Raw genomic sequence first — 14,975 nt, forward strand, 5'->3', positions numbered from 1 at the left:
TGCAATGTAAAATAGTATTTGTCTTCAGCAATGACAGCAACAGCTTCTGCAAACCTTCATGACATTCAGATATAGTTGTGTTTTGTGATGAAGAATTAGACATATAACAGCAGACATACATAGTGTATGTGAGTGCTGGCTAGTGCATCCCAAGTGAAAGAATTGTTTCTGTGGTGTGTGTGTGGGGGGGTGAGTGGGTGTGTGCATGCATGTATGTATTTCTATGCTCATAATTTCTGATGCCCTTAAAAATGATGGATACATATCAGTGGTTCCTCTTGCCTAGGTGTCATGATGGTAGTGATAGAATCAGCCCATAGGTTTACCAAATTTGTTGGAGTTTTAAAACTTTAGGGCCCAACATTATGCTTTCCCTATATGCTATAGACTGAATGCTTATGTTCTCCCAGAATTCATATGTTGAAATCTAATTTCCAATGTGATGGTATTTGGAGATGGGACCTTTAGAAGATAGGTCATGAGGGCAGAATTTATGCTGTTGGGAGGAAAACAAAAAAAAAAAAAAAAAACCCTTACCCTTCTAAGTTCTTCTGGCTAGTCTAAGAATTAAATTGACACAAGACAGATAAACAGGAGAAAAGAGACAAAAGTTTAATAACATGTATACATCCTGTACACGTGGGAGAGATCCAGGGAAACTAACTTGCCAAAATAGCCAAAGTCCTCACCTTAAATATTATCTTCAGCTAAAGACAAAAGAGAATGTTGGGGAAGAGGTTTGGGATTTGGAGGAAGGCAATTTATATGGAGATAAAAAAGCAGATGTTTGGTAAACAAATATTTGCTGGGCCCTGCAGAGACAATGGGGCAGAGCGGACTCTGGTTTCTCCCACACCACACCTAGCCCATATTCTTTGTAGATATCTCTGTGGATAGCACTCTTCTTCGAACAGACCTTTTATCTTAATTCTTTAGGCATCTAATGAAGGAGGCCCCAAAGTGTTCCCTCACCCCCTTCCACATGTGAGGTTACAGTGAGAAGGCTGTCATTTCTGAGCCAGGAAACAGGTTCTTGATCTTGGACTTCCCAGTCTCCAGAACTGTGAGAAATACATTGCTGTTGTTTACAGGCCACTAAATCTGGTATTTTATTATAGCAGCCTGAACAGACTAAGATGGTATAAAAGAGAAAGTAGACCTACTTGGGGAAAGACACTGTGTTAATCTTAGTGCTTCAATGTTAAGCAACAGACATGGTTTCTAACATTGCAGTTGTTACAGTCTAATGATGTGTACATGTGTTAAACAGATAATTACTCATAGAGTCTTGCTAGGAACTATATAGTAAAGTTACAAGGTACAATGGGCATTTTAATTGGTAGGCCATGGATCACTGCGATGGCTGGGAAGGTGAAGTATCATGATGATCTTGGGTGGCCTCGGCCTGCAGTGGCTTGAAGCAGGATTTCAGTTCCTGGCAAGAGATTGAAGTCAGGCCGCGGCAGTGAGAGCGCTGAATCCCAACCACTAGACCACCAGGGACCAGTGGCCAGAAACAAGGTCCATCAGCTTTGTATAAATGAATTTCCACATGGAGATGGAAAGTGGTGAAACAAGTAAAGTGTTTATTAGGAGGGAAAAGGGTACTTGTGGATAGACACAACGGTGGACTCAGAGAGAGAGTCATGCCCTTGTGGTAGTTTGAATCACATATATGAGGCATTTCTTCTGGGTTTCCTTTGGCCAATTATTTTGATTTGCCTGGTTCTGAGTCCATATTTGGTATATCTCAGGGTCCTACCATGTGTGTGCATGCATCTCTTAGCCAAGATGGATTCTAGTGAAGAGGCCTATGTGTAGGTTGACATTACTTGCTATGAGGTGGCGCCCCCTCCCTTTTTGACCTTCACGGAGCCTTTCTGCGCGTGCATAGTTGGGAAGGTCTGCTTGACTTTGAGAATTAAGATTACGTGGTCTTTTGCCTCTTATCTGGGCAGGGCTCAGCTCTTCTCTCGCTCTTGCTATTTTGGAGTATCTGTCCACAGGGAGCAACTCCAGTTGCTCAGCCTGGGGCCCATTTATCTCCTGCCTCAACGAAGGTTATTTTCTACTAGATACATATGTTAATGTTGAAGAAGGTAGTTTCCCAAAGTTAGAGGATTATCTGATAATATAAATATTCTCTATTATGAGAATCAACATTTAGGAATATTTCTGAAGAATGAGTATCAGTTAGGGCTGGAGTCTTCCCTTTGAACTTTATTGCCACATAATTTGTTCTTGGAGTTATGAGAATGTATGAGGACCTCAGTGACAAGGTTTAGCCTGAATATAACTGAGAAGAGTGTCCAGAACAATTTTAGCCTTTTATCTTCAGGCAAATAAAACTGAGCCATGCTAGCTAGAAAACAAAGTTTGGTTAGAATGATTAAAGCAATTTCAGAGTTTCCTTGGCAAAGGCTGTACCCTTATTATGTTTAGTTGAATTATGGATCATGCTTTTGTAGCTCTGTAGACTTCCACAGTGTCATTGTGCTCTGGGAACTGATTGTTCCCACAGGTGTTTAACCATGGCTTTAGGATGAAAACAGTTCAAACAAGTTAATGAAATCTTTATTATTAACTTGGGAAATTTTAGAATAAATTTCTGAGAGGAGATCAACAAATAAGTATATCAATGAAAATAACTGTATCAATAATTTGGAAATTATGAGCCAAATATAGCACATTTAATATGTATCCATGTAGAGTCTGAAACCAGAGTTCCAGAAATAACTGCAAAATCTAAGATGTCACAATGCCTCAATAGAATCACATACAATTTAGGTATTTAAATTTCCAGTAAGTTGAGTGTGTGATAACAGTAAAAGGTAATGGCCAAACATGCTAATAAGTACTTTAATAGAAATGTAGCCTCTAGAATGAAAGAGGTAATGTATTCATTTTTTTTTTTGAGTTTTAGACAGGCAAATAAAAAGTATTATGATAAAATGGAAAACATTTAGAGGACAGTTACAGGAATGATGAGAATACAAAACCAGGAGATTTTTTTATCCTGTAAGAGAAAACTCAGTTGTCTTTATGTGAAAAATCATCCTGAAAAACTAGGTTACACTTGTTCTTCAGGTCCTGGCTTCTATTTAGATAAGGTTGTCAAGAAAGAAAAGTTGTAGTAGGTGACATTTTATCAGAGAAGTGAGGGAGGTGATGGGTTGAGCAGAATAAAGACCTGGAGGAAATAAGTTTGGTTTGAGAAAACAGCAACTCACAGCCTAAGGCCGGAATGAGAAAAGGGTTTGGAAAATAATAAGATTCTATACACATACACATGTGTTAAAAATACCACATGTGTGCATAACACGGATATATTCAACTATATATGTGCTCTGAAAATGCTTTCGACAAAGAACAGTCTAGAGTCTTAGGTTATAGGTGTTACTTACAGTGGAAGAAAGGTTGTATGAAGCTTTTCGGCAATGAGATCCCTCAAACAATTGGTGCTGCTTTCCTAAATGGTGGTTCAATAAGGGCAATGAATCCTTTAGATTATTTTCAATGATATAATCTAGAAAAACAGAGAAATTCTACTTTTTTTAGATGAAAAAAAGTTGGAGTTGTAATGACTGTTTGAAAATTCTTTCATATCCATTTAAGCAAAATTATTGTGATTCAAGTTCATTTTCTATGTGAAATAGGAAGACTTAAAAAATGCAGTCAACAGTTGACTATTCAAAAGCAGATTATTGCAAATATTTCTCAAGTTTTTGATTGACATGCTTATCACCGACTTTGCTAAATTAACTCCTTTGTTAATATTGTCTCACCTTCTTGACTCCCAGAGGTTATTTCAGGATAACCTTCTTGGGTAAATTTCAATCATACTTCTATAAGCAAAAATTACCTTTTGCTTGATTATAATTTCCCGAGGAGTATCTTAAAGATTACATCAGATCCGTTCTCATGTGTGAGTACTGCATTCAATCTGATTAAATAAATGAAAGAAATAATTTAAATTTAGCAGATGAGATAGTAGAAAGGTCTGTAGTTAAAAAAAAAAACGTATTTTTCTAAAGCATAAATATCTTCCTTAAGTCATATGATATTTTACAAAGTATTTTCATATGTATACCGATTTGATCTTCACAAAAATGTTTCAGTAGAATAGGTATCATGTATATTATTTTGAAAATCAGGAAACAGATTCATAGATGTTCAGCACCTTTACCAAGTGAGTAAGAACTGGAACCACAAACTTCTTACTTCCAGCTCAAGGTTGTTCATACTTTTAGTCAATCACTTTCTTAGAAATGTTTTACTGAAAAAAAGAATAAACTGATCAATTAAGAACAAAGAATGATCTAAGCAAACTGGATTAACATATGATCACAGATATCAATTTCTATGACATCCAACATTACATACTTTCCCTACTTTTTGAAACTGTCTTCCCTTGGCCTCCCAGAACCTGGATTCCAATCAATCTTCTAATCCTTTTTAATTCCTCTTGGTGATTTATCCTTTCACTCTCTGACACTCAGTGTTCAACAGGGTTTTATTCTTGCTTTGCTTTGCAGCCTGCATACTCTTCCTTAAGGATCTCAAATATCTACTTCCAGAATTCACCTGCCTTCCCAACTTCCAATTTGTATTCTGAGTAGGATATATATCATCTATTGATTGTAAGGTCGGATCTTAACAAACGGCACCACGAAACAGAGGAAAGCTTCAAGTGAGCTTTATTAGGGAGCGCTCCCGGGCTAGGTTCACTGGTCCGAGAGAAAGGGGCCAGAGAAGTCGCGTCCAGTACTGGACGAGGGGGATTTTTATTGGGGTAAAAGCAGAAGGCGGCTTGCAAGGGGAGGGGGTGGTTTGCTATACAGGGTAATTCCTTATTTGGTGAGGATACAGCAGGGCCAGGTGTTGGTTGGTCTGTTGTGGGGCGTAAGCCCATTTTCCCTCCCCGTCAGCCCCATTGTTTTCTGGGCAGGAAGTTAGAGTCTCTTGTTGATTCCCAGAACAGGTGAGGTCATGCTCCTACCTCATACTGGTCGATGTTTTCTCTTACCCCCTGGGCCTCCTTTCACCCGGGCCAACGGACCTTACATTGATGAAGTCTAGAAATGTTTACGAAAACAATTTATTGGAATGCAATATAAAATTCAACTAAAAATAAGTTTTAAAAAGTTTTACCAGCATCAAGGAACAAAATTTGGAATCCAAGACTTTGTGATTAAACCTTATTGACCTGTTCTAAGAATTTTTAAAATTCAAGAATAAGAACCTGAGAAAACTAACATGGTTATTATTAGCAGGAGAGAGGAGCTCAAGGATGGGGGTCCCTGTCACTGAAGTGATCAGGACCAAAGAGCATCAAAATATACACCCTGTGTAAACATGGAATTTTCTGTCTGTTCACTGCTCTAAACTTGGCACCTATAATCATGGTAGCCTATAGTAGTTGTTTAATCAATATTTTCTCAACGAATGAATAAATACAATGCTGGAACGGAGGACTATTACTGACAGTGTGTATGATGGATATGCTAGCAAACTTTTTTATTAAATTCCATTTTCTTTAAAATGTATTCAGTTTTTAAAAATGGCTAGTTTGGGAATGAACTTGTCCAGTGTGTTATTTTTCCTTCCTCTAACGGAACATAACCATCAAATTCTATGACAACATCAAAAACCTTGTATATGACAAGTGTACATTTGAAAAAAGGGTTGAATGATATATAACATGTGCTTTTACTTCTTGACTGGATCAGATTAGTATTGATTTGCTTTGTGTTTAAAGCAAAATGTTTTATGCCTCTTTGAATGTATTCTTTCCAGCTCATTTATTGTTGATGGAGAACACAAAGTACCAATCATAATTTTCTTATTTCATGGATATCCTGTTATCAATGGCAATTCTGAGATTATCAGAGTAAAAATGAAGTGTGTAGAGAGGACCAGTTAATAGTAATGCCTAAGCGATGCTTGGGTGTAGATTTTAGATTTTAGAAAGCTTGCTTTTACAGATAAATGTGTTTTTTTAATTGTACTTATTATTAATTAAAATGTTGTCATTTGCCTTTTTTCTGAAACAGAAAATTTTGCTTTATCACAGTGTTATGATTGGCCTAGTTTGACCATATGCCTGTTCTCTAGTTAGGAAAAGATGGGGAACCTAATAGGCCCACTTGATTTTATCCAAAGGCAAAATATAAGTTTTCCAAAGGACGTTGGGTACTAATAGAGGAAAGAATTATTTTTTGGTCTGACTGTTTTCTTAAACAGCTGTTTTAATTATGTATTTTACATACAGTTCGAATTTCAGTTTCAGAGTACTAGGAAGCAGGAATTAAAGGAACAGAATGAGGATCTTTAGCCAAGTGATGAAAAGACTGAGAAGAGTTGGAGTTCATCAGTTTTAGTGATATCTCTTAGCAATATAAAGAATCCATGGTATTTACACTGCAAGATTACATCTTGTGTTTCTATAATACTGACAAAATATAACTGATACTTTGTAATATTACTTATATAATAAACAAAAATTTACCTACAATATTTTTTTTAAAAAACATCAATATTGAAAACATATGGTCATATATCTTTGACATTGTGTAAAGTAACTCCATGCTGTATTTTGGTAAATTTGGTTTTTCTGAAAACATTACCAAAGACAAGCAACTATGGCATCCATATTACTAAAAATATTTACTTTTGTTTCAAACAAGTTTTTTTTTTATTTTACTGAAGTATAGTTGATTTACAATGTTGTGTTAATTTCTGGTGTACAGCAAAGTGATTCAGTTATACATATATATTTTTTTCATATTCTTTTCCATTACGGTTTATCACAGGATATTGAATATTGTTCCCCTTGCTATACAGTAGGACTTTGTTGTTTATCCATCCTATATATGATAGTATGCATCTGCTAATCCCAAACTCCAATCCTTCCCTCCCCCATGTCCCCCCACCCCGGCAACCACAAGTCTGTTTTCTATGTCTGTGAGTCTGTTTCTGTTTTGTAGGTATGTTCATTTGTGTCATACTTTAGATTCCACATAAAACTGATGTCATATAGTATTTGTCTTTCTTTTTCTGACTTACTTCACTTAGTATAATAATCTCTAGATCCATCCATGTTGCTGCAAATGGCATTATCTGATTCTTTTTTATGACTAATATTCTACTGTATGTATATGTATGTGTGTGTATACACACACACACACACACACCCCCCACATCTTCTTTATCCATTCATCTGTCGATAGACATTTAGGTTGATTCCATGTCTTGGCTATTGTAAATAGTGCTACTATGAACATACAGGTTCATGTATCTTTTTGAATTATAGTTTTGTCTGGATACATGCCCAGGAGTAGGACTGCTGGATCATATGGTGACTCTATTTGTAGATTTTTGAGGAACCTCCATACTGTTCTCCATAGTGGCTGTATCAATTTACATTCCCACCAACAGTGTAGAGGGTTTCCTGTTCTCCATGCTCTCTCCAGCATTTATTGTCAAATGAGGTGGGGTTTTTTTTTGAGAGAAAAATAAGATTTTAATTTTCTTGTTTTTTTTTTTTTGAAGTTACCTGTAGGAGGAAAACTTTGAACTCAGTGGCATCCAGTGTGTATGTTGAAGAGGAAAGTGGGACTATGTTAGGGAAAAAAACCTGTCCTGTTGTATTTCCTTAGGCCATTAGAAGCATAGCAACAATTACTTTGAGTTTTACAAATCCCTGGGCTAATTCTTTATTCATCTGCTTGTGAAATTAGCTCTATAAATAGTAAATGAATGAATGAAAATTAAATTAATAAATGTAGAAATTAAAATACAAACTAATAACCTTTATAAAATAAACAATGATTACTTCAATGAGGAATGACATTAATACATATGCATTGATATTAGAAAAACCTTAATTTTTACAATGCTTACTCTTTTAAAATTTATTTAAATGCTTTTTAAAAATTTACAATTATATATTTTGACATACAGAAAATAATATAACCTGTGCTAGACTACAAAATTGGCTGCAAAGACTTGCCTTCCCAAGAAGAGGTAGATTTTCTGCCCTTGACTCTGTATTGGCCACACAGCTTTATTTGGCCAACCAGACATTAATGAGCATATCATAGGCAGATACTTGAAAAATGCTTGTAAATTGGTGTTTTCTTTTGTGACTCTTGGAAGTCCTCCAGCACTGTGTAAAACACCCCTGGATAGCCTGAGAGAGAATGAGTGATTCTTCTGAGCAAAGACACAAGAAGTCTCCACCCCTCCAACCATGACCCTAACCCCTACTGTCCTGGTAGCTACTGTAGGTTCAAGTGTAAGACCAGGTGAACCAGAAGAACTGCCTAGCTGAGGTAAAGGGCCATTGTTTTAATCCATCAAGTGTGAAGTGCAATCAGCCCTCTGTATTCATGAATGTGGAGGGCCAACTGTACTATGCCATTTATATAAGGACTTCAGCATCTTCAGATTTCGGTATCTAGGGTGTTCCTGGAAACAAATCCCGCCCCACCCCCATCCCCCCGCCCAAAATACTGAGCGATGACTGTAGTTTGTTACATAGCACTAGATAACTGATACAGACATGAGAAACAGAGTGTTCCCATAACAGGAACAGAAAACTTGTGGTACTGAATGAAGGAACAATGGAAAATATTAAAGATGCTGTTAGTCTTTTCACTCTCCTGGGCTCCCTCCTCTGTTCCTTTCAGACTTGATAAGGACCCCATCTGTTAACTTTGGGACTGTAGTATACAAGGTTTCAAAAGCAGTGTGTTGCATTGCGGACACTTTCTGTCATTGGTATTCCATGTGGGTAAGAGAGAAGGGACAATTTGTCACTTCCACTTACCTCCTGACAAGGACAAAACTACTGTAGTACACATCCTACCAACTCACATTCTTTTTTAAACTCTTCTGATAAAAAGCAATTGTAAATCATGACTGTTTAGTACTTTTAGAAACTATGTCTTTTATTTACCATTGAATTGGTTTCTTGGTCACACAGAGGAATTGAGATCATCAAGGGGCACTGAGGAAATTCATAAAAGAAAAACCAAATTCTCCTACTTTATATTTTGCTTTGAATTTGTCCACGGGCTATTTAGTAGATACTGAAGATTACCTTGTGCACAACTTGGGAATTTTGGGAGTGAACTTGGGTTGGTTACTTAAAACTTTCTAAACCTCCTTGTTTCTCAACCATAAAATACACCCATTAAAAAATCACTTTATAATGTTTCTGTGAATATTAAATGAGATAAAGTATATAAAGTATTTCCTGAATAACTTATACTGTCATATGAATTTCGATGATGATGGTATCAGTGGATATGTCAATACCTGAGGTAAAGTATACATGCTGTAATTGTCTTAATTACCACATATAATGTGTGATCATGTTAGTCAATAAATTTCCATAATTGGGGGAAAAAAAGGTGTTGTTAACAAAGCCTGGAAAAATATTAAGCAAACTTTGTGGATGCTGAAAGTTGTCAAGTAAATGGCATGATGGAAAAAAAGGTCAAAACTGTCAGCGACAATAACTTGGAGACAGAAATGAACTAATGAACTTGTCATTGGCAACATGATTTCCAAGCAGAATGTTGAACATGTCTATTGTTTTCTTTTATCTGCCTAAAATAAATAGGCTCCAGGAAGAGAGAGATGAGCTAAAGAAAGAATGATTCAGTTTGCCAGAAGAATTTAGAGGGAATGTAAATGGGCCAGAAAGTGATAAACTGGAAAATGAAACTGTTTGTCTTCAGCTAAGGGCAGATTCTTAAAATAAATAAAAAACTGGAAGATGAAATCCAAAGAATTGCCAATGAAGCTTTGCATCAGGGTCACGATGATCAAAGCAGGGTCATGGCATCAGATCAAATCTAGGGTGTTGGCTTTAGACCCTTTGTTAAGACCCCTAAAGATTTAAGTAGTTGTATATGTTCAAAATAGAGAAAAGTCTGTCTGGAAAACAATTAGTGATGTGGCTTTTATGAAGCGCAATGGTCTATTATCTGATACATAGATAGCCTATAAAGATTTTTAAAGGGAGTTATGTCAGTTAAAAGGATCCCATCTTGAAACAAAGGGACCAAGAAAATTGCATAAAAGCCTCTGGGCCTTTTATTTTCTATGGACAGAAAACAAGATGAGTAATCTTCTCAGCTTTTCACAGAGAAAAGTTAGAATTTCTCAAAGGATGAAGCCAAGAACCTGGTATGAGGAGTTAAGAGCCAGGTATGGAGAAGAACAGGAAAATAGATATTCTTATGGTAATAGTAGAGATTCAGTTGTGAACTGGGAGCCAATTCCAGGGAAATGACTAGGTCCTGTCCCCAGGGTAAGAGAACCTGGCAATGTTTACCCAGGAGTAATTTATAATAGCTATGGACCAGTGACTGCTATGTACCTCTCATACATCCTCCCTGTGAATGGGTGTCAACTGCAGTTATGTTGCCCCTCTTTCATCATTGTATCATGTGCATGTGTGTGTGTGTGGGACAGATAGCAGATAACTTGCCTTTTTAGTTCATAGGGCCATGAATTAAGAGAAACCACCAGAGGGACATCATCTGTATTCACATTAATAGAGACCGTGAGATCCTTTACTTCAAGCTTGATGTGCAATTCAGTGAGATTCTGGAGGATCCTGGGGTAGAAATGAACATATTTCAGGCAGAAGAAATGTGAACAGTTGTGATCAGGAGAATTGTGGTGTTTTTGCAGAAATGATGACAATAGTTTGAGCTCCTTCCATCAATAGATGGAATCTATTTACCCACGTTCACCTCTTGAATCTGGATTAGCCATGTGCCAAAGGCTCTTTAGCAAGTATGATGCAAGTAGAACCTTGAAAGATGCTTGCACACTGGACTTTACCTCTTGTGGTTTTTGAATCCCTCCTTCCACTTTTTGAACAAGCCTGGTGTAGCCTCCTGGCAGACAAAGCTGCCCTAGATAAGGGCCTCCCTATAGCGCCCAGACCCATGAAGATCTGTCAGTTGACTACAAACACAAGTGAGCCTAGGAGAGACTTAGCAGTGGAACCCATCAGTTAAACTCATCCACACAATCAAGAGCTTAAATAAATGGTGTGTTTTGAGCAAAAAAAAAAAGTTTTGGAGTGCTATGTTATACAGCAAAAGCTAACTGTTTAGCATCATCCTGGATTTAAAATTGCTGACATTTTGTTATATTTTCCTCCAATTTATTTTGTTAAAAAAAAAATTACAAATTAATCTGAAGTGAGAATCCTCTCTTTCCTTCTCTACCCAGAAGTAACCACCATCGGGAAGTTGGCTTGTATCATTTTTCTGCATATAACATATTTAACCTTTTGCAAACAATACATAATATTTTATAGTTTTAACATGTTACAGAAATGAGATCCACAGCACTTTTATTTTCTCTATATTTTAATTTAGAAAAATGAGTATGGTTTGGAACTATAGTCATTCATTCATTCATTTTTTAACATTGATTGAAAGACAAATTCACAGGATATACAGTAGTTGATAGAAATCTTGAAAACAAAAATGTATGAAAACTGGTCTCACTGAACCAGTAGAATGATAGAGTAGCTAGGGTGACACCTTTTAAATATTAAGTCACTCTTCTGTTGGTGAAATCATGTAGTTTCTATTCATTTCATTCAGAATAAAAGTCAAAGTCCTTACAATGGCCTATGAGGCCCTTTGTGATCTCCCCAGTCTTTTTAATCTCTTACTTCATCTTCTACTATTCTTACCCATCCTTACTCAAACAATAAATAATGGCAGACTACACATAAAGTCCCTAGCCTTCTTTCCTTCAAATGGACGATTCTAGGAAGCATTCTATGCATGTTTCAGAGTCCCTGCTGGACAGAATCCACACTGCCTATGGTAATGACCTCACTAATCTGCCTTTAATAAGCTTTGCCTTCCTCCCTGTGTCATTCTCCCTGCTCTGTCATCCAGCTTCCTGGAATTACCTCCAAAGTAAACCCAACTTCCTTGCACTGGGTACCTTGTCTTTGTCACTTCCTAAGGTGAGACCATTCAAGAATCTTTAATCAAGCCAGGAAGAGACTCCCTGGGCAATGGGAGAAGCTGTTTCTGCCAGGTGAGGAGACTTGGTGGGGTTTGAAGGCTTGGGAATTTGGAATGACCTCTGTCCTGCCAAAGCCTCCACTGTAGTTTGTCATCTGACACATGCAACTCAATCCCTGAATTTCAAGTCATCTTTGACTCTTCTCTTTCTCTCACACTGCTTGTCAGCTCTGCATTAAAATATATTCAGAATCTGATGACTTTTCACTTTGTTGCAAACACCCTGGTCAGAAACCAACAAACAAAGATGTCATTTCTCTACTGGAATTTTGCAGTAGCCTCCTAACTGATTTGTTTACAATCCCTCTCTCTATAGATTGTATTTCACAAAAGAACAAGAGTGATCAAACGTAATTCAGACCATTTCAAACATGTCATTCCTTAATACTCTGCAAAGGTTTTCCATCCCCATTAAAGATCAACACTCTTACCATCAACCCCCTCCCCTCCTTTTTTTAACCTACATGATTTTGCCCCTGCTATCCCTCGAGCTTATCTTTTATACGTTTTATTCTGTTCACTAGGCTATAGGTACAGATAACGTGCCAAGCACATTTCCTCCTCAGCAGTTTTGTACTTGCTCTTTCCTCTATGTAGAATGCTCTTTTCCTATTATCCATATGACATAATGCCTAACTTTCTTCAGCTTTATACTCTAATGCTATCTCATTAGAGAGATGTGGTGGACATGAAAATATGCTGCTCAGATTTTGTACCCTGGAAACATAACTGACTCCTGCCCCTAACTGGTTCCACTACCATCGTGAGTCAAGGCTGTGATTCCTGTGGGCTGTTCCAAGTCAGTGGCTGACCATAATGAGTACTACTGCTGGCGCCTTCCTGTAGAATGAGAAACTCCTCATACAGCTACTTCGGCTAGAGAACTCTTGTCTGCCTCGGCATAATTTTTTTAAAAACTGCTGTAGCCTGAGATTTTACATACTCAAATATTCTTCCTTGGCCCTCTCTTTCATAGGTGGTTTGAAAGCTCTCTCTACCTTCTCTGGCTCTGCCTCTTAATCCTTCACAGTTATTTTCCTTAATAAATCTCTTGCTCATCTAATCTTATCTTGGTGTCTGCTTCGTGGAGTATCCAGACTATCATAGGGCATTCCCTGATAATTTTCTGTAAAACTTTACCCCATCCTTCTAGTTTCCATAGCCAGCTTCATTTTTCTTATTAATACCTATCCTCTTATCTATTTTCTGATCCTTGAAGGCAGAGAACTTACCCATTTCTTTAGTTTCTATAATGCATCATCTGTATTAGTTCCTTTTATGTGGTTGGCTAGAGATATCTGTTGAATGAATGAATGCATACAGAAAGAGGCCTAAAGCAGCTGTGGATTCTGCCTATCCTGAAACACAGTAATGACGACAGTAGTTTCTGTGTTGCTAAACAGCCCTGTTGCTAAATGACAAAAAAACATTTTAAGCATGTTATGAGAATCTAATGCTTATCTAGTAATGGTTGAATAATAATTTAAAACTTTGAGCTGTTAAATTATTTTTTAAACTCTCTAAGAAGTCTATGCACAAAAGAGCCTTGGTATTTTTGATACCCATTAAAGTGGTGTAAATAGTAAACACTGAATCCTCAAAAGGTTACTTTAATGCACACATCATTCCAAGGGACCACAATGATGAGTTAAGTCAATGTTTTGCCACTATGTGCCATGGAATACTCACATCCTTTTCCTAATGCTAATCGATTCTCTACTCACTGACTTCAAACTCACTCAAATGAGATGATCCATTTCAAATTCCCATTTGTTTTTTTTTTTTGTTTTTTCGGAGTGTGGGATGCCTGTAACTTCCTCCAATGTAAATTACTGTATTGGTCATCCTCCCTACACTATGTCAGTAGATTCCACTCTCACAAGTTTAAACAGGAAGATTTATCAAGAAATATTAATAAGCTTCAAGGAACAATTCTCAGACCACAACACAGAACTCTGTGGTTGAGCAACTAAAGCTCTGATACCCCCAGTACTTCCATCACAATTAGAAAAGGACTGTCATAATAATTTATCTTACTTTATTAGTTTTTAAACTGTTTTGTTACTCAAAAAAGCTTTATTTTTTAATTTAGGTTTCTGATTCTGTGCTCATGCCTTCATCACTTTGACAATGTTTCTGTTCCTCACTAAGGAAAGCACACTTGATCCTGTCATGGACTTATTTTGCACATATGCATCCAAAGTAGGCCTCACTGACATGTTTTTTTTGTTTATTTTAAACTACCTCATAAGAATTTCAGTTCTCACAACATGAAGCCCTTAAAGTCAGCCTGTGCACAGCCCACATGCAGATGTTGGTGCTTTCCCAAACTTCCTGTTGGTAAAGGTAAACAATTCTATTACCAGAGGTTCAGGACAGCGTAGGTTTGTTAGAGGCTATATTGTCAGGTAAATTACAATAGTACATCAAACACTGGACCATTCTGAATGCCTCTAGGCGTATCTCTGGGGGAACAAAGGGTCTCCATTATTGCCAACCTCATGAACTCACTTCCCTTGCTTCTATGTGCTCCAGCAAGTTGGGTGCCTTATACCTGGCTGGTTTTCTGACGTAACTTACATATGAATCAGGACTCACACAGGTGCATCAAGTTGGCAGAACCTAAGTCACATGTCTGCCAGCTAGCAGAAAAGGTGATTGGAAATGTAGGGCTTCAATTTGGGAAAGTAAGATTCACAATTTAGGGAGCTATTGAAATATAGAAAAGGTGCTTGATAGCTTTTAGACAGCTCTTGGTGGCAGATTGCTGCTAAACTTAGTATCCAACATCTAATAAAATAATAGCAAACACAAAGAGTTTACTGTGTACTCTTTGTACTATGTACAAATTTGTTTCTATGAATTCTGCATATGTTAATTATTTTTATCAACGCATCTCCCCTG

At 37.1% G+C, this 14,975-nt stretch overlaps 1 pseudogene; it reads right to left on the bottom strand.

The window, feature by feature from the left end:
* Window positions 1-14,119: 14,119 nt before the first annotated feature.
* Window positions 14,120-14,617, bottom strand: LOC149749101 (large ribosomal subunit protein eL34 pseudogene; annotated as a pseudogene).
* Window positions 14,618-14,975: the final 358 nt, after the last annotated feature.

This window comes from Delphinapterus leucas, chromosome 5, assembly GCF_059928025.1.
Source record: "Delphinapterus leucas isolate spDelLeu-1000000601 "Yukka" chromosome 5, BTC_Dleu_Yukka2, whole genome shotgun sequence".
Classification (NCBI taxonomy): Eukaryota; Metazoa; Chordata; class Mammalia; order Artiodactyla; family Monodontidae; genus Delphinapterus; species Delphinapterus leucas.